General features: G+C 46.9%; 1 protein-coding gene across 13 annotated transcripts in view; it reads right to left on the bottom strand.

The window, feature by feature from the left end:
- The window catches only part of hao2 (hydroxyacid oxidase 2 (long chain)), a 49,116-nt gene that overhangs the window by 17,246 nt on the left and 8,687 nt on the right, over nucleotides 1–23,183 (bottom strand). For 3 of the 13 annotated variants that reach the window (XM_048540939.1, XM_048540945.1, XM_059650034.1), the window contains one exon: nucleotides 9,680–9,889. The exons of 8 other annotated variants lie outside the window; for them this stretch is intronic. The gene's annotated coding sequence lies outside the window, so the exon portion shown is untranslated. Of the gene's footprint in view, nucleotides 1–9,679; nucleotides 9,890–13,231; nucleotides 13,330–23,183 lie in introns of those variants that run through there. 2 more of the 13 variants (XM_048540944.1, XM_048540942.1) reach the window with 2 other exon arrangements.

Genomic DNA, 23,183 nt, shown 5'->3' with positions numbered 1-23,183 from the left:
GCCATTGCCCCCACCCCAACACACTTTGCAGATGCAGTCATCCTTTCTGTAGGGGCAATGTCCATCTGGGCATTTACACATTGTCACTTATTCTCATCTTAAAGTCGCACCTGCGCCACACAGTGATCCTCTCATTCTTCTAAACTCCCATATAAATATGCCCGGTCCATCCAACCATATGACACTCATTCCAAGTATCAATCTAGTAGATATCATTTGAGTGCCTGTAAACCATTCATATCATTCTTCAATAAATAGGCAAGAACTGCACATTGTATTCTTCCTGCAAAAAGTGTAATTTTATGTTTTACTACATGGGTGGCATGATGGCCTAGTGAGTAGCACTGCAGTCTCACTACCTCAGGGACCTGGGTTCAATTCCATCCTCAGGCAACTGTCTGTGTGGAATCTGCACATTCTCCATGTGCCTTCTTGGGTTTCCTGCCACAGTCCAAAGATGTTCAGACTAGGTGAATTAGCCAGCTAAAAGCTTCTTACATCAAAATCTACAATTCTGCCAAACTCCTTAAAATCTCTTGTAGATGTTACTAAGTGCATTAGCCGTGAGAAATGCAGGATTACAGGGATAGTGTAGGGGAGCTAGGTCTAGGTGGGATGCTCTTTGGAGGGTCAGTATGGACTTGATAGGTTGAATGACCAGTTCCACACTATGGATTCTATGTCCATATCTTAGATTTTTGTCCATTTACTCAACCTATCTATATCCATCTGCAGCAATAATGGGAACTGCAGATGCTGGAGAATCCAAGATAACAAAGTGTGGAGCTGGATGAACACAGCAGGCCAAGCAGCATCTTTGGAGCACAAAAGCTGATGTTTCAGGCCTAGACCCTTCATCAGAAAAGGGGGGTGGGGAGAGGATTCTGAAATAAATAGGGAGAGAGGGGGTGGCGGACTGAAGATGGATAGATGAGAAGATAGGTGGAGAGGAGAGTATGGGTGGGGAGGTGGGGAGGTGGGGAGGGGATAGGTCAGACCGGGGAGGATGGACAGGCCAAGGGGGTGGGATGAGGATAGTAGGTAGGAATTGGAGGTGCGGCTTGAGGTGGGAGGAGGGGATAGGTGAGAGGAAGAACAGGTTAGGCAGGCGGGAAGGAGCTGGGCTGGGTTTGGGATGCAGTGGCGGGGAGGGGAGTTTTTGAAGCTGGTGAAATCCACATTGATACCATTGGGCTGCAGGGTTCCCAAGCGGAATATGAGTTACTGTTCCTGCAACCTACGGGTGGCATCGTTATGGCACTGCAGGAGGCCCATAATGGACATGTCATCTAAGGAATGGGAGGGGGAGTTGAAATGGTTCGCGACTGGGAGGTGCAGTTGTTTATTGTGAACCGAGCGTGGGTGTTCTGCAAAGCAGTCCCCAAGCCTCCGCTTGGTTTCCCCAATGTAGAGGAAGCCACACCGTGTACAGCGGATGCAGTATACCACATTGGCAGATGTGCAGGTGAACATCTGCTTGATGTGGAGTGTCATCTTGGGGCCTGGGAGTGGGGTGAGGGAGGTGGTGTGGGGGCAAGTGTAGCACTTCCTGCGGATGCAGGAACTTTCCCCTGCAACCAAGATGACTTGCTACATCAAGCAGATGTTCACTTGCACATCCGCCAATGTTGTATACTGCATCCGCTGTACTCGGTGTGGCTTCCTCTACATTGGGGAAACCAAGCGGAGGCTTGGGGACTGCTTTGCAGAACACCTACGCTCGGTTCGCAGTGAACAACTGCACCTCCCAGTCGCGAACCATTTCAACTCCCCCTCCCATTCCTCAGACGACGTGTCCATCCTGGGCCTCCTGCAGTGCCACAATGATGCCACCCGTAGGTTGCAGGGACAGCAACTCATAATCCGCTTGGGAACCCTGCAGCCCAATAGTATCAATATGGACTTCACAAGCTTCAAAATCTCCCCTCCCTCCCATTGCATCACAAAACCAGCCCAGCTCGTTCCCGCCTCCCTAACCTGTTCTTCTCTCACCTATCCCCTCCTCCCACTTCAAGCCGCACCTCCAATTCCTACCTACTAACCTCATCCCACCCCGTTGACCTGTCCATCCTCCCTGGACTGACCTATCCCCTCCCTACCTCCCCACCCATACCCTCCTCTCCACCTATCTTCTCCTCTATCCATCTTCAGTCCGCCACCCTCTCTCTCCCTATTTATTTCAGAATCCTCTCCCCATCCCCCTTTTCTGATGAAGGGTCTAGGTCTGAAACGTCAGCTTTTGTGCTCCTAAGATGCTGCTTGGCCTGCTGTGTTCATCCAGCCCCACACTTTGTTATCTTATATCCATCTGCATTCCTCTTATGTCCTCTTCACAACATGCTATCCTAAGTATCTTTGCGCAATCTGCAAATTTGGCTACCATGCTTTCACTACACTTATCCAAGTTTTTTTCTCTTCATTCATGGGATTTGGGCAATCTGTGGCTAAGCCAGCAGTTACTGCATGTCCCTAGCTGTCCTTCAGAAAATGATGTCTTGTAGGCAGTGGTATTCTAATGTATCTGATGTCCTTGTCCTTCTAAGGAACTGGCCATGGGTTTGGAGCATGCTGACAAAGGAACCTTGGTGAATTTCTATAATGCATCATGTAGTTGATACACACCTCTGATACTGATGTGCTTTTGGTTGAGGGAATGAAAATTAATGGATGTGGTGCCAATCAAGTGGGCTGCTTTTTTCCTGATGGTGTCAATCTTCTTGAATTTTGCTGGAGCTGCATAGATTTAAGCAAATGGGGAGTATTCCATCAGACTGCTGACTTGTGCCTTGAGTTAGCAGACAAGCTTTGGGGAGTCAGGAGGTAGTTACTTGCTGCAGAATTTCTGGCCTCTGGCCTGCTCTTGTATTTATATGGCTAAACCAGTTCAGTTTCTGGTCAGTAGTAACCTCAAGCATGTTAACAGTGAAGGATTCAGTGATGATAATGCCATTGTGTATCAACAAGCGATGGTTAGATTCTGTTTTGTTGGAGCTTGTCATTGCCTGATACTTGCCAATTGACATGAAGTATAAAATGTTAAAGTTGCAGCATAGATGCTTGCAGGAGTCTTCTTGTCACATCTTGCCAATCTGAAAATCCCAATTGTACGTATAGTGTTTTCTGACAGCCAACCAATCTTCTACCCATGTTCGTATGTAACTGCATAAAATCAAGATGTTAAAACCTTATATGTGGCACCTTGCCAAAGGCCTTCTGGAAATCCAAATACAGAATACCTACACCTTCCCTTTTATACATAGCTTCTGTTCTTCTTTTGGAGTACTCCAGTAAATTGGTCAAACATGATTTCCTTTTCATCATAACCATACTGGCTCTTCCTGATTACCTTTGAATTTTTTCTAAAAGTTCAACTATAAACTCCTTAATTATCAAATCTAACTTCTTCCTGATGGCAGGTGTCAAGCTTGCCTCTGGTTTTCAGTTTTCTGCTTTCTTCCCTACAGAAAGAGGAATGCAATGTTTGCTATTCTTGCAGTCTGATGGAATCTTCCTGGAATCTAGAGAATTTTGAGAAATTAGTGCTAGTTTACAACGGCTGAACTGCATGAAGAGGAAAGGATGGGGCCAGTGGGCACATAATTGTGAGATAGGTAGCTGCACTGCCTCAGACTAACTGAAGCACATCTGAATCATGTCATCTTGGGCACCATGATAGTTTAGTGTGTGACTATAAGGTGTCTATGCCATGATAGGTTCATTCTCCTGTGGAAGGGAGGATTAAAATCGGGCCATGTCTGCACTCACATGCAAATGGAACAATTTTGCAAAAAAAATTGGAGAGCTTTCCGTGGTGTCCTCACCAACATTGATCCCTCAATGAACATCATTTTAAAAAGTTTTCTGGTCATTATCACAGTTTTTGGGAGATTGCTGTGCACAATCTGGCTGGAGACTGTAATTTACTTAACTGATTTTGAAGCACTTTAGGACATCCTGAAATCATGAAAGGCTCATTATAAATGCAATGCTTTTCTTTTGCAAAGGAAATACTTTCCACCACCTGGATTGTAGTCCTTGATACTGTTATACAAGATGGAGGGTAACCACTATTATTGTAGAAACATTGGAACTCCATCAACAAACACATTGATTTGGAGCCAATCTACCATCCTCTGAGAAAAAGAACAGAAAATGACATCAACACACGAATGACATCACCAACACAGGAAATGACATCACCAACCCAAGGAAACCTAAACAGATAAATAGAAAGCGGGACATGACACTAGTGCTTTGTTGGAGGCTCACTGATGATGTTACCTGGAATGGTGACAAAACATCTGGGAACAAACCTTCCAGCTCAGTGAACCAGCTTACATCCGGAACAAAATAAAGACCCACTCTCTTGTGGACCGAGAGGAGGAGAGTGCTGTGTTGGAGGTGAAAGGAAGATGTCGGGTTGGCTGTGCACCCTTGCGACCAGTGGATCTTAATGCTGGCTTCGGCCAAACGCTGGTTCAGGGGAACAGCCAACCTGCAACGCTGGCTGCGGCAAGTGCTCGTGCCCCAGGTCAGGGGGTCCGGAACACCATCCGTGTTTCCGTAAAGAAGGTGGATGAAGGTGCACCTGTGGAGCGCACCTTCTTCGTGAAGAGGGTCCTGTTGGACTGTTGCGGGTTCGCTGCTGCAGACATTTACTGCCTGCAGGATTTCCCCGGAGGAGGTTTTTACGATGTGACCTTCAGGAGTGCCAAGCTTTGCGAGTGCTTCCTGGAGGTTTTCAAGGAGAAAGGAGGTGAGGGCCCCCTCTCTGTATTGACCGCTGTCCCACTGTTTGTGATGCCAGCACAGAGGAGCCGTATGGTGACTGTACACATGTACAACCCGCATGTGCCAGCAGTTGATGTCCTGACCTTCCTTGGAAGGTACGTGAAGGTGGAAGGGGACCTAACTGACATCATGGACCCCTTTGGCATCTGGACCAGTAAGAGGCAGGTGAAGGTGACGCTGAGGATGGGCGCGGACGGGAACGTCGTACACCCACCGTCCAGCTTCGCGATCGGCGGGAGCAAGGACTACCTGACCTACGCAGGGCAACCCAAAGTCTGCCATGCCTGTGGTAGGTCGGGTCACGTGGCGGCCGACTGCAAAGCCACCATCTGCAGGAACTGCAGGGAGGAGGGACACCTTGCAAAGGAATGGCCACAAGAAAAAAGCTGCAACCTTTGCGGGGAAGCGGGCCACCTCTGTAGGGCATGCCCGCGGCGGGGTACCACCTACGCCCAGGTCGCCGGCGGGGGCAATGCGGGGCCAGCACACCCAGGAGCAGATGAAGGCACCCGGCCCAGCAAGGACCCCACTAATGTGCAGGAGGGCCAGGCCGTGCAGGAGAGCCCAGCCCCTCAGGATGGGCCCGAGGCCAGCAAAGCACCCCTGCAGGCTCCGCTGCACTCCCACCTCCACCCCCCCCACCCCCGGCTCCGACAACCCGGAGTCGATGGAGGCAGCGATAGGCAACCCAGGGAAGTGGACGACGGTCCGGAAAGCGAGGAGGAAGGTGCATCGACGGGCCCAGGAACCGCAACAATCAGGCGGGAAGAGGCAGCTACAGGGGGGCTATAAGAGCTCCTCTGACGAGGGGGATTTGGAGAGGGCCCGCCTGAAGCAGAAGTTAAAGATCTCGAGGGAGAAGGAAAGCAGCTCCACGCTTCCAGGTGACGGGAGGCGTCCTGAGGCTCGCTCCGACACCCAGTCAAGTGCCGCTGGGGCACTGGAGGGCTCCCGGAATTTCCAGGCGGGAAGGAGGAAACAGCGCGTCCCCAGCCTGACCCAGAGCCGGACCCTCCTGCCTCCGTACCCCCGACGGGGGGATGCCACCCGGAAGGCAGCACAGACGGCTTCCTCAGCCCAGAGAGCGTCCAGCAGTTAGCCCAGGCAATGGGCATGAAGGGACAGATGGAGGGGCTGGACCTTGGACTTGGGGAGGGTACTGCAGTCACTGCCCACAATGGGGGTACGAGTTGCGAGCATTAATGTGCGCAGCGTCAAGTCAACCGCGAGATGTGTGTCCACGTTGGCCTACCTGACCACCATCAAGGCAGACCTCCTGTTTCTGCAGGAGTGCGGGATACCGCACCTCGGCAGGTATGGGAAATGGTCCGGCACCTGGACATGTTGGCCTTCGATCTGGTCGGGGGGTAACGACTGTTGCTCCTCGGGCCTGGCTATTCTGCTGCGGGGGCACGACTTCACCATCTCTCAAGTTCAGGAGGTGGTTGGGGGGTCGCCTCCTAGTGGCTGACATCACCTACAGGAATGCTCCCCTGAGGCTGATCAACGTGTACGCCCCAGTGGTACGGAATGAGCGGTTGGCCGTCCTGCAGTGGCTTCCACCCCTGTTGGCTACGTCCAGGCTGGTCATCCTAGGCGGAGACTTCAACTGCATCATCGATGCAGATGGAAGATCCGGCGTGGGGACAGCGGGTGGGGGGAGTCAACTGGACGTCACGTCCAGATTCCTGATGGGCACGGTGAAGGACGCCAAGCTGCTCGACGTCTTCAGCACTCCTGCAGATGGAGCGCAGCAGAGGTACACCTGGCCACGGCCAGACGGGTATATTCGCTCAAGGATAGACTTCCTGTTTGTGTCACGGGCGTTCTCGGTCAGGTCCACCGGTGTCAAGCTGGTGTTCTTCTCTGACCACTGCCTCCTGCTGGCCGACTGGCACTTACAGGACGACCAGCTGGCCGGCAAGGGGACGTGGAAGCTCAACACGACTCTGTTGACCCCAGAGAATGTCGAGGAGCTTAAGAGGGAGTACGCCGGTTGGAGAACCGTGAAACCCCTCTTTGAGTCTCCAGGTGACTGGTGGGAGACAGTGAAGGAGAACATCAAGAGGTTCTTTGTCCTCAAGGGTGTTCAGAAGGCAAGAGAGAGGCGGGGAAAGCTGTCGCGAATCCAGAAAAGGGTGCAGAACCTGCTCCTTCTGCAGTTGATGGGGGTCGATGTCACAGAGGACCTCCGCGAGGTGAGGGGCTGGCAAGCCTCACTCTTCGCCGTGGAGGCCTCCAGGATAATCTTCCGGTCCAGGGTCCGCTCCGTGGAGCAGGACGAGACGTGCTCACGTTTCTTCTTTCAGAAGGTGCACAAAGAGAGCTCTGTGCTTAGCCGGCTGAAGGAGGACGACGGCTCAGCCACGTCGTCTCGGCCCGACATTTTGAGGATCAGCAGATCCTTCTATGCCGGACTGTACGACACGAAGCCCATGGACAACACGGCCTCCGAGTCGTTCCTGTCGTCTATCACGGAGGTCTTAGACGACGGCACGAGGGAGTGGCTGGACCGGCCGATATCCCTGGACGAGCTGACCAGAGCCCTCAAGTCCTTGGAGAGGAATAAGACTCCCAGGAGCGACGGCTTACCGGTCGAGCTGTATTCCGCTCTGTGGGACCTGGTCGGCCAGGACCTGCTGGAGGTGTACGATAGTGCGCTTTGGGCAGGGGAAATGTGCAAGTCCATGAGGAAGGGCATCATCACCCTCATTTACAAGAGGAAGTGGGAGAGGGAAGAAATTAAGAATTGGCGTCCCATTTCACTATTGAACATGGACTACAAAATCCTGGCCAAGGTCATAGCCAACTGGGTCAGGTCTGTCCTGGAGTTGGTGATTCACTGTGACCAAACCTGTGCTGTGCCAGGCAGGAAGATCGCTGAGAGCCTCACGCTCATCAGGGATACGATCGCCTACGTGCAGGGCAGGCGGGTGGACACCTGCCTCATCAGCCTGGACCAGGAGAAGGCCTTCGACAGGGTCTCTCATGCTTACATGAGGGACGCCCTCTCCAAATTGGGGTTCGGGGATGGCATCTGCAATTGGATCCGGCTGCTCGACACCAACATCGTTCACGCAGTCTTGATCAACGGGTGGGAATCGGACAGTTTTCCCGTCAGATCTGGAGTCAGGCAGGGCTGCCAGCTCTCTCCTGCCTTGTTCGTGTGATGTGTGGAGCCCTTCGCCGCATCCATCAGGAAGGACGTGAGCCTGAAGGGCGTGACTATCCCAGGCAGCGGAGGCCTTCAGGTCAAGACCTCCCTGTATATGGACGACGTTGCCGTCTTCTGCGCTGATCGTCGGTCGGTGAGTAGGCTGTTGGACATCTGCAGCCAGTTTGAACTGGCCTTGGGTGCCAAAGTCAATAGGGGTAAGAGCGAGGTCATGTTCTTCGGGAACTGGGACGACCGCTCCTTCATCCCCTTCGCCATCAGGACAGACTACCTGAAGGTGCTGGGTGTTTGGTTCGGTGGAGCTGGGGCATGCACTTAGACTTGGGAGGAGCGTATCACCAAACTGAAGCAGAAGCTGGGCAGGTGGACACTCCGGTCCCTCTCCATCGTGGGTAAGAACCTGGTTGTCCGGTGCGAGGGGCTTTCGGTACTGTTGTATGTGGTGCAGGCCTGGCGTATTCCCTGAACCTGCGCCATTGCGGTCACCTGGGCCATCTTCCACTTCATTTGGGGGTCGAGGATGGACCGGGTCCGCAGGGACACCATGTACAAAGACCTGGGAAATGGGGGAAAGGGCGTACCGAACGCCACCCTCGCCCTGACGGCTACCTTTGTGTGTGGCTGCATCAAGCTGTGCGTAGATCCTCAGTACGCAAACACCAAGTGTCACTACTTACTGAGGTTCTACCTGTCCCCGGTGTTGCAAAGGATGGGCCTGGCCTCGTTGCCGTGGAACGCTCCGAGTAGTTGGACCGTCCCGTACCACCTGTCCTTCGTGGAGAAATCTTTGAAGGGAAACACCTTTGACCACAAGGCCGTCAGGCAGTGGTCAGCACGTAGTATCCTCGAGACCCTTCGGGAAAAGGAGAGGGTGGATCCCGTCGTCTGGTTCCCCACGCAGACTGCCAAAGTCGTTTGGCAGAATGCCTCATCGCCAGAACTTTCAAACAAGCACAAGGACATTGCTTGGCTGGCGGTGAGAGGGGCTCTGCCAGTGAGATCCTTTATGCATGCCCGGAATCTCTGCACCACCGCACGCTGCCCTCGAGGCGGCTGCGGGTGGGGGGGACGAGACTGTCGATCACCTCCTTCTGGAGTGTGCCTATGTGCAGGAGGTCTGGAGGGGGGTGCAGTGGTATTTGCCGAGGTTCGTCCCGAGCAGCTCCGTGACACGGGACTCCGTGCTCTACGGGCTGTTTCCTGGGACGCACACCGATACCAACATCAACTGCGCCTGGAGGACCATCAATGCGGTGAAAGACGCTCTTTGGTCTGCCCGCAACTTGCTGGTCTGCCAGCTGAAAGAACTGACCCCAACTGAGTGTTGCAGACTGGCGCACTCCAAGGTCCAGGACTACGTGCTGAGAGACGCGCTAAAGCTTGGGGCAGCTGCCGCCAAGGCGCGGTGGGGAAAGACACCACGGTATGAAACCCCTCGTCCAGAATAGAAAAAAGGGCCCTATCTGGTAACTGGGCCCAGCTGGCACCTTCCCCAACTGGTCAGGGGGCCAACTGGGACTGTGCGTGGTGACGACTGCCGGGATATTTTCTTTGCTTTTTTTTTCTTTTAGTTGGTGTACATACCCGCTGGGTAACCTGGAGCAGCTTGCATGACTGGGTAGGTGTATAAATGTTTTAATGTTTTTTGTACATTCTATGAATAAAGTATATTTTTCCAAATTAAAAAAAGTGATGAAACGTCTGAAAACTAACCTTCCAGCTCAGCGAGCAAACTCACATCCACTTATTCTATTATAATTCTGGTGATTATGGGGCTTTTGCTGTACCCTTCTGTCAGCATTTGTGTTCCACACAACTATCATCAGCCATATCTTCGTAGCGCGGTCTTTAAGTTTCCTTTTTGAGGTGTGAATATCTCTAGGAGTCCTGACTGGTGCAGGGTGAATACATCACAAAAGCTCCCTGGGAATTATGAACAGATACATGATGATCATTTGTTGGTTGCACCTTCTGCTGATCAGTGATATGGTATAATAAAATGTGAGGCTGGATGAACACAGCAGGCCAAGCAGCATCTCAGGAGCACAAAAGCTGACATTTCGGGCCTAGACCCTTCATCAGAGAGCTCCTGAGATGCTGCTTGGCCTGCTGTGTTCATCCAGCCTCACATTTTATTATCTTGGAATTCTCCAGCATCTGCAGTTCCCATTATCAGTGATATGGTATAATCCCTTTTAGATGAATTTGGGAAATACCTTGAATGTTACATGTGTGTAGTCAGTAATTCTGTGGGAGAGTAGCAAATCTAAACAGTAGTCATTCATGTTGACTTCATGGATGTAAGATGCATAGATATGTTGGCCCTGGCACACATGGCAGCAGTCTCCTTTGAGAGGTACTGATGGGTAGCAAGTTACTAGATTCAACAAATATTGCCAGGACATCCCTGTAAGGAACTAGAGACAAAGAAATCACAGGCTGTGGTGAGCTTGACCACTATTGGCAATGCATGCCCACCTGCTTCATTTGGAAAGATGCCACCTTCCAGGAGGTTGCAAATCTCATGTCCATCTGACATGAAGTTCTGAGCCCCATGAGGCTTCAGTGCTCAGTTAAGTCTCGGAAACTGAAAACCTGGAAATCCTGTGTTGGGGTTGCCTCCTGAAACATCGACCTCCAATGTTATTGCCTCTGTCCTGTAAATAGCAACCTCACTGTTTTCCAGACAGCAAATCATGTTGCAAGTATTTTTAACCAGTTAGACAGTACAGTTGGTTTTGCTATAATGCGTGTTCTGTCAAAGAAAACTGGCTATAACGCGATTGATGAATAGGGGAATGCCATTTCTAAGTCATGAACTTGAGTTGGCTAGAACATGATTCTATCAGTGTGCAGAGGAGTACTCATTTCATGGGCTTTGCCTTGAATATGTACAATGTTAGCGCCGAAAGAGTCTCTGTGCTGGCATTCTTTTTGTCAGAGGTTCAGTACAACTCCTCCCCCATGAGGTCATCTTGACATTTTTTTTCAAGATAAAGTGTTAAGTTTACTTTTATTTTATTTTAGGCATGAATTAAACATTTTAGTCAAATTATGCTATCTTCTGTGTTAGGATTTTGAGTAATTTTGGAGCAATTTTAAGTGATTTTTTTTTGCTGGTCTGCTCCAACTCCACTTTCCCCATAGGCCCTGTTACTTCTATAGTGCAATTTTCTATAATGCAGTGTTAAACAGGAATGCAACTGCCATGTCATAGCAGAATCGATCGCACAATTTATATTCACAGAAAATTCCAGCAAACATTGAAAGTCTCAGCCACAAATATGACCCTACAAATGTCATGAAGCATTCCAAAACACATTCACTTGTGAAATTAATTAAATAGCCAGTTAGCTGAAGTGGTTTTGGTAAAATCAATTGGCTGATTACTTAAATCAATGATAAGCATTACATTTTCAAGTCAATACATAAATCATACTAGTTATGATACTGAAATGTGAGGCTGGATGAACACAGCAGGCCCAGCAGCATCTCAGGAGCACAAAAGCTGACGTTTCGGGCCTAGACCCTTCATCAGAGAGGGGGATGGGGTGAGGGTTCTGGAATAAATAGGGAGAGAGGGGGAGGCGGACCGAAGATGGAGAGAAAAGAAGCCGCACCTCCATCTCCTACCTACTAACCTCATCCCACCTCCTTGACCTGTCTGTCTTCCCTGGACTGACCTATCCCCTCCCAACCTCCCCAACTATACTCTCCTCTCCACCTATCTTCTTTTCTCTCCATCTTCGGTCCGCCTCCCCCTCTCTCCCTATTTATTCCAGAACCCTCACCCCACCCCCCTCTCTGATGAAGGGTCTAGGCCCGAAACATCAGCTTTTGTGCTCCTGAGATGCTGCTGGGCCTGCTGTGTTCATCCAGCCTCACATTTCATTATCTTGGATTCTCCAGCATCTGCAGTTCCCATTTTCACTAGTTATGATACTCTTGTGCAAATTCCTGATTTTTTTTTCTTGCACAAAGCTGTGTGCAAGGAGCCCGAGTTAATAAAATACAATCCTGTAAGTTAAACACACAATTTGGTAACAACTTTGGATCTCTCTCGTGTCTACGATTAACTGCTACATAATCAGCTATTTTTAGAGCAATGGTGCTGTTAACCCTTACTCCACTCAATTTTTAGTGTTTTTTTTTAATATATATTTGACCATCTCAACTGTAGTCTGGTTGTCAACAATGTATCAAAAAGAGCTAATTCGGTTTTTGCTCTAATATTGGCTATCAATCAAAAAAGCAGGTATTCACAATTTTAAATTGGCTAATTTATTCCAACATAAAATTGAAAGCACAAATGAAAGAAAAACAGAAATTCACAATGTACTTGCAACAAGGTTCACTTCACATGTCACTGGATTGGCGCGTGATCCGCAGTTACTGGGGGAATGCAATCATGTGTCACATCAAGGTCAAAATTCGTCAACTACATAAATGTCACTGTGGTGAATTCCCAGTTTGACAAAGCTGCGATTTCTGATAGAATTGAGTTGAAAAAAATCCTCATTCTTTGTTCCATCTCTCGACTACCATCTGAGGAGTGGTAAGCGGAAGATTCTTCCAGCCAAATTCATATGGTGACAGGACAATGGAAAGAGAACTCGAACCTCACATGGATTAGACATGTATTTGAGATCCATCAAAGGGTCTTGGCTTGATTCATTGATCCAGCACATCATGGTCCTTATTGGCCTTCTACCGAGTAAAGTTAAATAGGCCTTTGTTGACAAAATTTGCTGGCCATTGACAATGCTTTGGAGGTAGAACCAGTTGCCCTCTGGTACAAATGTAATAAAAGTACTGCTAAGATATGCAATGAAATTGCTAGACACTAAAGTGGATTAAACCTCTTTCGCTATATGTCTGATAACTATGTTTAAATGATGAGAATAAAAACTTCTTAGCTCTTCAAACAGCCTGACACTTGATAGATTCTTTGCGAAAATCCTACTTTAAATAGGAATGAGTGTCACTTCAAGGGAATGATACTTAATAGGTCTGTTAATATTATTATAACTGCTTTTGAGTAAAAAAGAGAACATGCAAACACAATGAATAAAATTAAAATTAAAAAATCTTTTTTTCATTGTAAGTACAATCAGTTTCTTTCCAATAAAGATGTATATTTGTGAATAATCATATACCATTGATTCTGACTGTTAATAAAGAAGTTTCTGCACTGATTAAACATTTATTCACTTCCTGAAATGCAATAAATTTGGCTTCAAATGAGAACTTTAGCCAAGATCTGACCTGATGGTGAGAATTCTAATCTCTGTTGCTCTTCTTGCCTGTTCATGAGACCTCCACTGCACGGTTGGAGAACGTGGCAGAATTCAACAAGCAAAGCGCTCTTTTAATTTGCAAATCTTTCAGTAAGCAAGAAGAATTGAGGAGCACAGGGCATTTCTTAGGTCCTAGTGCCTGTCTGGACCTGTCCCATACTGAAGCAACTTTGTTTGCATTTATGCTGAAGTTACTGAGTCTGTCTAAATAGCAAAATATAATAACTGATAGAAACACTTTAAACATGTAATAAGTATTTCTTACATTTATGATGTACAGTTAGAATTTCTTGAAAAATGTACTTGTCTCTTTAAGATGATTTTAAGTGGCATTGGGATCAGCAAGCTTTATTTACATGTTCCTTCCCATCTGCAGCCTGGCTGTATTATATTAATGCACAGTGGATCAATTAAAAATCAATTTGCATTTCTGAGAGTGTTCCATAGCAAAGTGCATTTAAGGGGCTGAACAACAACTCCCAAAAGTAGTGAGTTGAGGTCATGACTTTCGGTTTCCTATTACCTTTCACTTCCCATTCTCCCTATTGTTACACAGTCTGCTCTCCCTTTGTCACTGAGATTCCAGCCTATGTCCCTCACATGTCTCATTCTATCCCTCCTGGTCTCATTATCTAGCTCTGCCCCTCTCTGTCCTTCAGTACTGACCAGCTACATTGGAGAATGTTTCCAAGACTCTCTGATTCCCATAACCATTGAACTAAAGGATCAGAAGTGCTTTCACCAACTGAGGCTATGTCTCTTCTTGAGCTTACAGGTCATACCTGGCACTTTGATTCCAGACTATGTGCTGCTCACTTTTATACATTGCTCCCACTCCAGTCCGCAAGAGCTCACTATTCCTCCAATTGCAGATTATCTTTCTCCCACACTCTTTATTCCTCCTTTCAAACATTCACCTTTCCCTACTCTGTCTTCTTCAATCACATTTCCTCTCCCCCAGAGCTACACTTTCTCCACTCGCTTTTTTTGCAATAGAATTTGATGCACATCTCCGAATCTGCTTGACTTCATTGCTGTGATCAGTCAGTTTACTTCAATCTTGTACAAGTCAGACTGCTATGCCAAGATAGCAAGAACTACCGATGCTGGAGTCAGAGATAACACAGTGTGGAGCTGGAGGAGCACAACGGTTCAGGCAGTATCAAAGGAGCAGGAAAGCTGATGTTTTGGGTCAGGACCCTTCTTCAGAAGGTCCCATCCTGAAACATCAACTTTCCTGCCCCTCTGATGCTGCATAGGTTGCTATGCAGCTGTGACTTTGAGGGAATATTGACCATATACAAATAATAGAAATGCAAAGTGAAAAATGAGGTCCTTCTTGAGTGGCCTTGTGCAAGACGGAGGATAAACCTGATCCAGCTGGTTATATTCAGACAGATAGAATTGGAACCAATCAAAGGTAATTTCATTGCGTGATCCATAGCGGAGGCAGTCAAAGAGGATGGGCTGGTTAACCATGCCAAAGTGGTGGGCGTAGGTCAAAGTTGATTAATATGCTAAGGGCACAAAATGTGGTTGTGTAGCGTCTCAATTCTCACTGATTATTTAAGTTGACTACATTGATCACATTCAAGAAAGTCTTTGTTTCCCTCCCAAACTATGCCATAGTTCCACCTATGTCACACACATTAAGGGAGACATGCTTTCAAGTGATAATCTAATTTAACCAGCTTTCAAGATCTTGCTAGATATGGGTTTGAACATTTTATTCAAGAAATCAAAGATTTCCAACTAATTTCAATTTACAGTTGATATAATGTTAAGACTCATTTTGGTTCCCCATTGCAATGTTTGGTGTACAAGCATTCGAAGGGAACTATGAAAGGTTTCAACATAGTGGGCCATCAGCTTAGTTTAGTTACTGCTTCAGGGCTGATATTACAGAGAACATGTAACCAACATTGTTCAAGGCTGTGGCGTTCCTTGATCTATATGACTGATTTCGATTTGTCTGCAGGTCACACAGAACTTGGAAGTATTGTGAACTGTGAGGTGGCTGGTGATAAACATCTAGAGGACATAAACGGGCTGATAGATGCAACTAAAAACTGAAAGAACTGGGGATGCTGTAAACAGGAACAAAAACAGAGTTTCTGGAAAAGCTTAGCAGGTCTGGCAGCATCTGTGAAGAAAAATATCAAAGTTAACGTTTCGGGTCTGGTGACCCTTTGGGTTGCTGCAGAGAGAGATCTGGATGTTCAGGTCCATTGTACCCTGAAGGTGGAAACACAAGTCAATAGAGTGGTCAAGAAGGCATACAGCATGCTTTCATTCATTGGACAGGGCATTGAGTACAATAGTTGGCAGGTCTCATGTTACAGTTGTATAGGACTTTGGTTTGACCACATTTGGAATACTGCGTACAGTTCTGGTTGCCACATTACCAAATGGAGTGGAAGGTTCGGGGAGGGTACAGAGGAGGTTCACCAGGATGTTGCCTAATATGGAGGGCACTAGCTTTGAAGAGACGTTGAGTAGATTAGGATTATTTACATTAGAAAGATGGACGTTGAGGGGGGACCTGATTTTGGCCTACAAGGTCATGTGAGATATAGACAAGGTGGATAGCAAGAAGCTTTTTCCCAGAGTGGGGGACTCAATTACTAGGGGTCACCATTTTAAGGTGCGAGGGGAAAAGTTTAAGGGAGATATGCATGGAAAATCCTTTATGCGGAGGGTGGTGGGTGCCTGGAACGCATTGCTAGCAGAGGTGGTAGAGGCGGGCACGTTAGTGTCATTTAAAATGTATCTAAAGAGATACATGAATGGGCAGGGAGCAGAGGGATACAGATCCTTAGTTTAAATAGAGGATCTGGATCAGTGCAGGCTTGAAGGGCCGAAGGGATTGTTCCTGTGCTGTAATTTTCTTTGTTCTTTATAAATAGAGACATTGGGCTGGATTCACACCCTAGCAGCAAATGTTGTGAGGTGAGAAAAAGTCTGTCTCAACCCGCCCGCCTTGGGAGAAATTACTGGCAAGGATGAGATTTGTTGGGCGTCTGCATGCTGGGAAGAGTTTGGCCTGCCACCCCCAATAAGAACTAGGATGCAGCCACAGGGGTAACTGGGTGCAGAAGCAGGCTATTTAAAAGGCCTTTCATGTAGCTCTGAAACTTCATCCCAGTTATTGCAAAAGTGAGAATAAAAACAGAAAACAAGGCCTCTAGCCCTCACCTGCTCAATCCCATGCCCCCCCCTCCATGACAAACTATGTCCCTCTACACATTTCTTCCCATGGTCCCCCTAGTCTCCATACCAACCTGTGGCACACCAACACTCATTTACCCAATACAGAATCTATGCAAAATCACTGGAACATGTAGTAATGATGTTGTATGTGAAAAGATTTTAAAACAATTCTTTCTTAACACAATTATTTTTAAAAACTGATTTTGCTACAGCCCTAGGAAGACATCAATCAACCAGGCATTTAAATCAGGACTGGAACAGATTGCCAAAGGGCTGGTTTCCCCACAGAGAGGCAACTAATAGAAAACATCAATTGGATCCAGATGATTGTGAAGTGGAAACAGGATTGAAGTATATATGAGACATAGTAGGAACTGCAGATGCTGGAGAATCTGAGATAACAAGGTGTAGAGCTGGATGGACACAGCAGGCCAAGCAGCATCTCGGGAGCAGAAAATCCGATGTTTCGGGTCCTGACCCTTCTTCAGAAATGGGGGAGGGGAAGGAGGTTCTGAAATAAATAGGGAGAGAGGGGGAGGCAGATAGAAGATGGATAGAGGAGAAGATAGGTGGAGAGGAGACAGACAGGTCAAAGAGGCGGGGAAGTGTATGTGTCAGTTTTAAGCACTGTCTTGGTACAAGAGGATAACAGCAACAATAACATCCTGTGAAATTAAGCAAAGTATAGCTTTAACACTAGAGTGATAGTGGTAGCATATGAGAAAATGGCTCTTTCAAAAAAAAACACATCAAATTAAAGTCCTCTTCAATTAGCTCCCAAAGCAAAATATCCCTCATTACGATCAATGACAAGACATTGGAAAATGTGGACAATTCAGGGTCACAGATCTGTTACATACAAAAGGGAACCATTTTCTCTGTTTTGTCTGCAGTAGCTCTCTGAAGGAACAGTTAGTGCAAGTCTCCACCTTCTTTCTGTATCTTGCGAGCTTTACCTCAAAGAAGACAGACAGAGATGGTAAAGTTTATTATCACCTCCAATGTGCCAGCTCAGCCTCAACTAAGACAACATTTGAGGATCCAGATCTCAAAGCCAAGACTAAAGTTAGGTTTTAGCAGACAGCAGTGATCCTTTGCTCCTACATACCACAGAGACAAGGATGATCCATGGCACAGAAACATGAACATGTGGAGCTTTCACAAAATCCTCTAAATTTGATGCAAAAATTCAGTCAAACTGAAGCGTCCTCTTCCATACCAACTTTCGAACGCTGAGGTACTAATCCCTCTAATCTGGTTCCTTCGGGGAGAACTTGTTGTTATTACGCCTGGCACTAGGCTCTCAAAGAAACTGGTCTGATGAAGAATGACTGGACTCAAAACGTTAACTCTGCTTTCTCTCCACAGATGCTGTGAGACCCGTTGAGTTTCGCCAGCAATCCTTTTTTCTGTTTCAGATCTCCAGCATCTGCAAGTCTTTGTTTAATTGCAAAGAAACTGTTCTTCTTGGAACTCAATCATGGAAGTGTGAGATGTTGCATTATGATTCTCTTTACCAACTCTCTCACAAGCACTCTATGTTTACTGTATCACATTTCTATTCATTCACTCATAACTCTTTACCAACTCACTCACAAACGCACTGTGCTTACTGTACCATGTTTCTATTCACTCATTCCTAAAACCACGTTAAACTAATTTAAACATCCCTTTCAACCCCCATTACTGCTTCTTTACACTTTTCAATTCTTATCTAATCTATGATGCAAGCAACATTTAGAGCTGTTTCTGAATCAGGGGCTACCCCTGATTAAGAATGAAATACCTTAACCTACTCAGAACAATGCCATACCCACCATCATGTTGCTGTAACTCTCTGAAAACTATGGAAAGATTATAATAATAGTTAGCCTTTAGTAACCGTCTCTCGGGACCGCAGTAGGTTGCAGAATATCAAACAATCTCCTCCACTAGTATGTATTTTTAAATACAGAGTAAATAGGGCTGCTACTCCTTTAAGAAACTTACTATCAAAACAGCACTTCTGTGAAACTGCTTGGATGAATTTGTAAGAACTGTCAAAACCAGCAATAGTAAATGAAATCTCATGACCCAGCTGCAAGAGATCAGTTTAAAATCCTCTATACTTTGATTTAGTACATGTATAATTTCCCACTTATTTAGATCATATAGGTCTAGTATTTTTACTAACATTACGAACTTTAAGACAAATGGACTACCAACTCTTAATTATGCAAGTTCAGACCGAACATACATTGTAATCCCATCAGGAGTAATGGCCAGCATTTAGCAAGTGCTTAAACCATCTCCTGCTCCCCAGGGCAGATGTCATACAAACCTGTGTACAATAAATACAACTGTGTGACACTATAGTGCTAAAATTTTAATATGTCTAAAAACTGTGTATCAAGGAGACTACTGTAAAACTGTACTTTATATTTTACCTTAAACTGTGCTACAGCAGATGCTCAATAAAGAGGTTATTTTCACGACACCCCAATCTCATTTCTTATTGAACACAATCCCACAGAAGGTATCTTCCAGGAGGACAATGGAAATGTTTTTGGGATTTCCTTAAAACATTTAAGAAGAAGTCAAATATAAGCACTGACTCATTGGAGACCCTGGCTTGTGACCAACCAAAATGAAGAAAACTAAGTCAGGAATGGAGTCAACAGTTTGAGAGAGTTGATCGGGAAGGCGCAGAGGCCAAGATGAGTTGCTGGTGGGAGTGCACGAAATCGCAACCAACCCATGTACTCAACCCCTTCAAGCACCAATTACCCCATATTTAACAGGGTTTCAACTCTGCATATTGGACTTCACAACTATCTGAGAACCCAATGAATCACAGTGAAAGCTAGTCAGCTTAAGTTACTGTCTAAGATGGATAGTTGGAAGTCAAGATATTAAGGAAAGGACTGAAGATAAGATTCTTTGTTGCATCTGTGGAATTCAGTTTGGGACCATTCTTACTGGTTTTTTTATGTACAGATTATTTGCATTTCGGCTTTGAAAGACAATGTTAACTTTACCGTGGCAATTGGAATAAGTGTTGTAAAAACTTACAGTGAGACATAGATGAACAAGGAAGATAGGTGATGGCTACACTTCTGGGCAGAATAAGATGAGGCAGTTCATTTTAAATCACGAATGAGGAACGGCAATAAACCTTAAACAGTGAGATTTTACTTGAAATAGTAAAGTGGAAGGACTTTATACAACTACATAAAACATTAAAGAGTTCTTAGATTGGCTCTGATAAACGGGTTCAAATCTTCTGTGCCAACCTGGAGCTGTTTGAAGGCTGGGAGGGGGAGATGAATTGGGTGGGGGCCAAAAGTTAAGTTTGTCAATGGTGGGTTAAAGTTTTGTCCCATTCTCAAAAACTTTCAGACGAGTTGGGATTCTTAATGCATTTGTTAGGAGCTAAGTTCATGACTGCAATCTTGTTATGTAGAAGTTGGAAACTTAAGCTGACTAGCTTTCACTGTGATTCATTGGGTTCTCAGATAGTTGTGAAGTCCAATATGCAGAGTTGAAACCCTGTTAAATATGGGGTAATTGGTGCTTGAAGGGGTTGAGTACATGGGTTGGTTGCGATTTCGTGCACTCCCACCAGCAACTCATCTTGGCCTCTGCGCCTTCCCGACTATATGAAACCTGACTATATGAGGTGCGTACTGACCGTGCAAGCTTTCTCCTCCAAATTCCAGCAAATAAAACATCTTCCCTGACATGGCTCCTTCATTTGTTTTTTTTTAAATCCACCTGTTCAGAGATGTTATGACACATATCTGGGGCAGGCGTACTGTAGTTGAAGTACTGTGTGCAGTTCTGGTCACCCTATTATTGATAAGATATTATTAAACTGGGATGCTACCTGGATTGGAAGGCATGAGTTATAATGAGAGGCTGGATAGGGTGGGAATTTTTTTCCTGGAGACTAGGAGACTGAGGGATGACCAAACTCCTGATGGAAACAGTTAAGCTGCAGGACATCTTCAGCACTCCCGCAGATAGAGCGCGGGGTAGATACGCCTGATTGGGGCCTAATTGGGTCTGACCTCTCAAGGACAGATGTGCTGTTTGTGCCCCACACGCTCTCAGTCAGACACACCAATGTTCTTCTCTGCCCACTGCCTTCTGCTGGCCAGCTATCACCTACAGCATGACCAGCAGGCTGGCAAGGGAATGTGGAAGGTGAATATGAAATTGTTGATTCCAGAAAACACTGAGGAGCTCAAAATAGATTCCACAGATTGGGGAACCATGAAATCTCTCTTTCAGTCTTCAGTGGGCTGGTAGAAAACAATCAAAGCGAGCATCAAAAGGTTCTTTATCCTCAAATGTGTTCAGAAGGCAAGAGAGAGAGAGAGGGCAAACAGCCCAAACTCCAGAAAAGCATGCAGAGCCTACTCCTGCTGCAGACAATGGAGCTTGATGTTGTGGAGGATCACCAGGAGCTGAAGAGCCAGCAAACCTTGCTCTTTGCCCCAGAGGCCTGCAAGATAGCCTTCCGGTCCGGGGAGCAGGATGAGACATGCTCGTGTTTCTCCTCCCAGAAAGTACACAAGGACAGCTCTGCGATTGGCAGCCTGATGGAAGAAGACACCTCAGCAATGTCATTCTCAGCCTGTTTTCCTGAGCATCAACAAATCTTTTTATGTCAGACTGTATGACAAGAAGCCCACAGACAGCACGGCCTCCCAGTCATTCCTGTCCTCTATTGGGGAGGTCTTACACGACAGCACTCAGGAAAGACTAGACCAGCCTTTATCTCTGGATGAGCTGACAAAGACCCTCGAGTGTTAGGAAAGAATAAAACCCCCAGAAGCAATGGCTTCCTGGCCTAGGTGTATACAGCTCTGTGAGACTTGATTGGCTAGGACTTGCTGGAGCATGCTTTGGGCAGGTAGCATGTGCGAAACCATGAGGAAAGGCATCATCACCCTCATCTACAAGCAGAAGGGGAGAGGGACGACATTAGAAATTGGTGACCAATTTCACTGCTGAATGCAGATTACAAAATCTACGGTCATCACCAAGCAGGGCAGATCTGCTCTGAACTAGGTGATTCACCCCGACCAACAGCCTGCTGTACCTGGCAGGACAATCTCTGAGAGTCTTGCACTCCTCAGACATATGACTGCCCACATGCAGGGACAGGGGGTGTGAACGCTTGCCTCATCAGCCTAGACTGCTCTATATCAACATTGTTAGTGCAGTCTCACTCAATGGTGGGAGTCAGAAAGTATTCTGATCAGATCTGAAACCAGGCAGGACTGTCCCCTCCCTCCTGTGTTTTTTGTGGGTTCATAGAGTCTTTTGCTGACTCCATCGGGAAGGATGTGAGCCTGAGAGGGATGACTATTCCAGGCAGTGATGGCCTGCAGGTCAAAGCCTTCATGTCCATGTATAATTTTGCTGATTTATGCTCAGAACCGCTGTCAGTATGCAGACTCGTGCTAGTGGTATTGTCACTGGGCTGTTAACTCAGAGACCCAGATAATTCTCTGGGACCTGGGTTTGAATCCTGCCACAGCATGCCCTTTAGGGGAGGAACTGTTATCCTTACCTTGACTGGACTAAATGTGATTCCAGGTGCACTACCAATGTGGTTGACTCTCTACTCAATTAGGGATGGGTACTAAATGCTGCCTGGCCTTCAACATGCTCACCCTATGAATGAATGAATAAAGAAAGAAACCCGGTCAGCAGGTGCAAGGCGCTCTGCCTGTTGTTGTACAGGATGCAGGTCTGGTCCATTTCCAGAACCCTCACTGTTGCAGTCACCTGAGACAATTTCCACTTCATCTGGAGTTTTAAGATGGACCAGGTCTGGACGGGCACCATGTACAAAGCTCTGGATAAGGCGGGGAAATACACACGTAATGAAGCCCTCGTGTGAGTGGCTGTATCAAGCTGTGTATACACCCTCAGCACGCAAACACCAAGTGTCACTGTGCACTGAGGTTCTGCCTGTCCCTGCTGTTGCAAAGGAAGGGGCTGACTTCATTGCCGTGGAACACTCTAAGCAGTCATTGAGAAATCTGCAAAGAGAAATGCCTTCAACCACAAGTCCATCAGGAAGTTGTCAGCACGTAGTGTCCTCAAGACCCTAAGGGAAAAGGAGAGGATGGATTCTGTTGGGTTGTTCCCTGAGCAAACTGTCAAAGTCATCACCAGAGCTTCCCAACAAGCACCAAGACGTAGCATGGCTGGTGGTGAGAAGGACACTGCCTGTAAGATCTGTCCTATACACCCGATTAGCCTGTGCCACTGCATTACGCCTTCAAAGTAATTGTGGGGAGGGTGAGTAGAGACTTTCACACATCTCCTTCTGGATTGTGCCTTTGTGGGAACTCTGGAAAGAGATGCAATGGTTTTTGTTGAGTTCATCCCAGCCAGCTCTGTGACACAGGAGCATGTGCTCTACAGGCTGTTCCCTCGAACACACACCAAGAGAAACATCGACTATGCCTGGAGGACTACCAACTCAATGAAAGATGGCTGAAACTCGTTGGCCTTCCAGAGCAAGGAGTTGACCTTGGCCGAGTGTTGCAACCTGGCACATTCCAAGGTCCAGCATTACGTGCTGAGGAATGCACTAAAGCTTGGGGCATCTACCACAAAGGTGCAGTGGGGAAAGACCATTGTCTAATATCTTTCTATCAAAGTTAAATGGGGTCTGTTCGGTTAGTGGACCCTCCTGGTTGCTCAAATAT

This window comes from Stegostoma tigrinum, chromosome 12 (assembly GCF_030684315.1).
Source record: "Stegostoma tigrinum isolate sSteTig4 chromosome 12, sSteTig4.hap1, whole genome shotgun sequence".
Lineage (NCBI taxonomy): Eukaryota > Metazoa > Chordata > Chondrichthyes > Orectolobiformes > Stegostomatidae > Stegostoma > Stegostoma tigrinum.
This window is presented reverse-complemented; position numbering and strand designations above follow the sequence as displayed.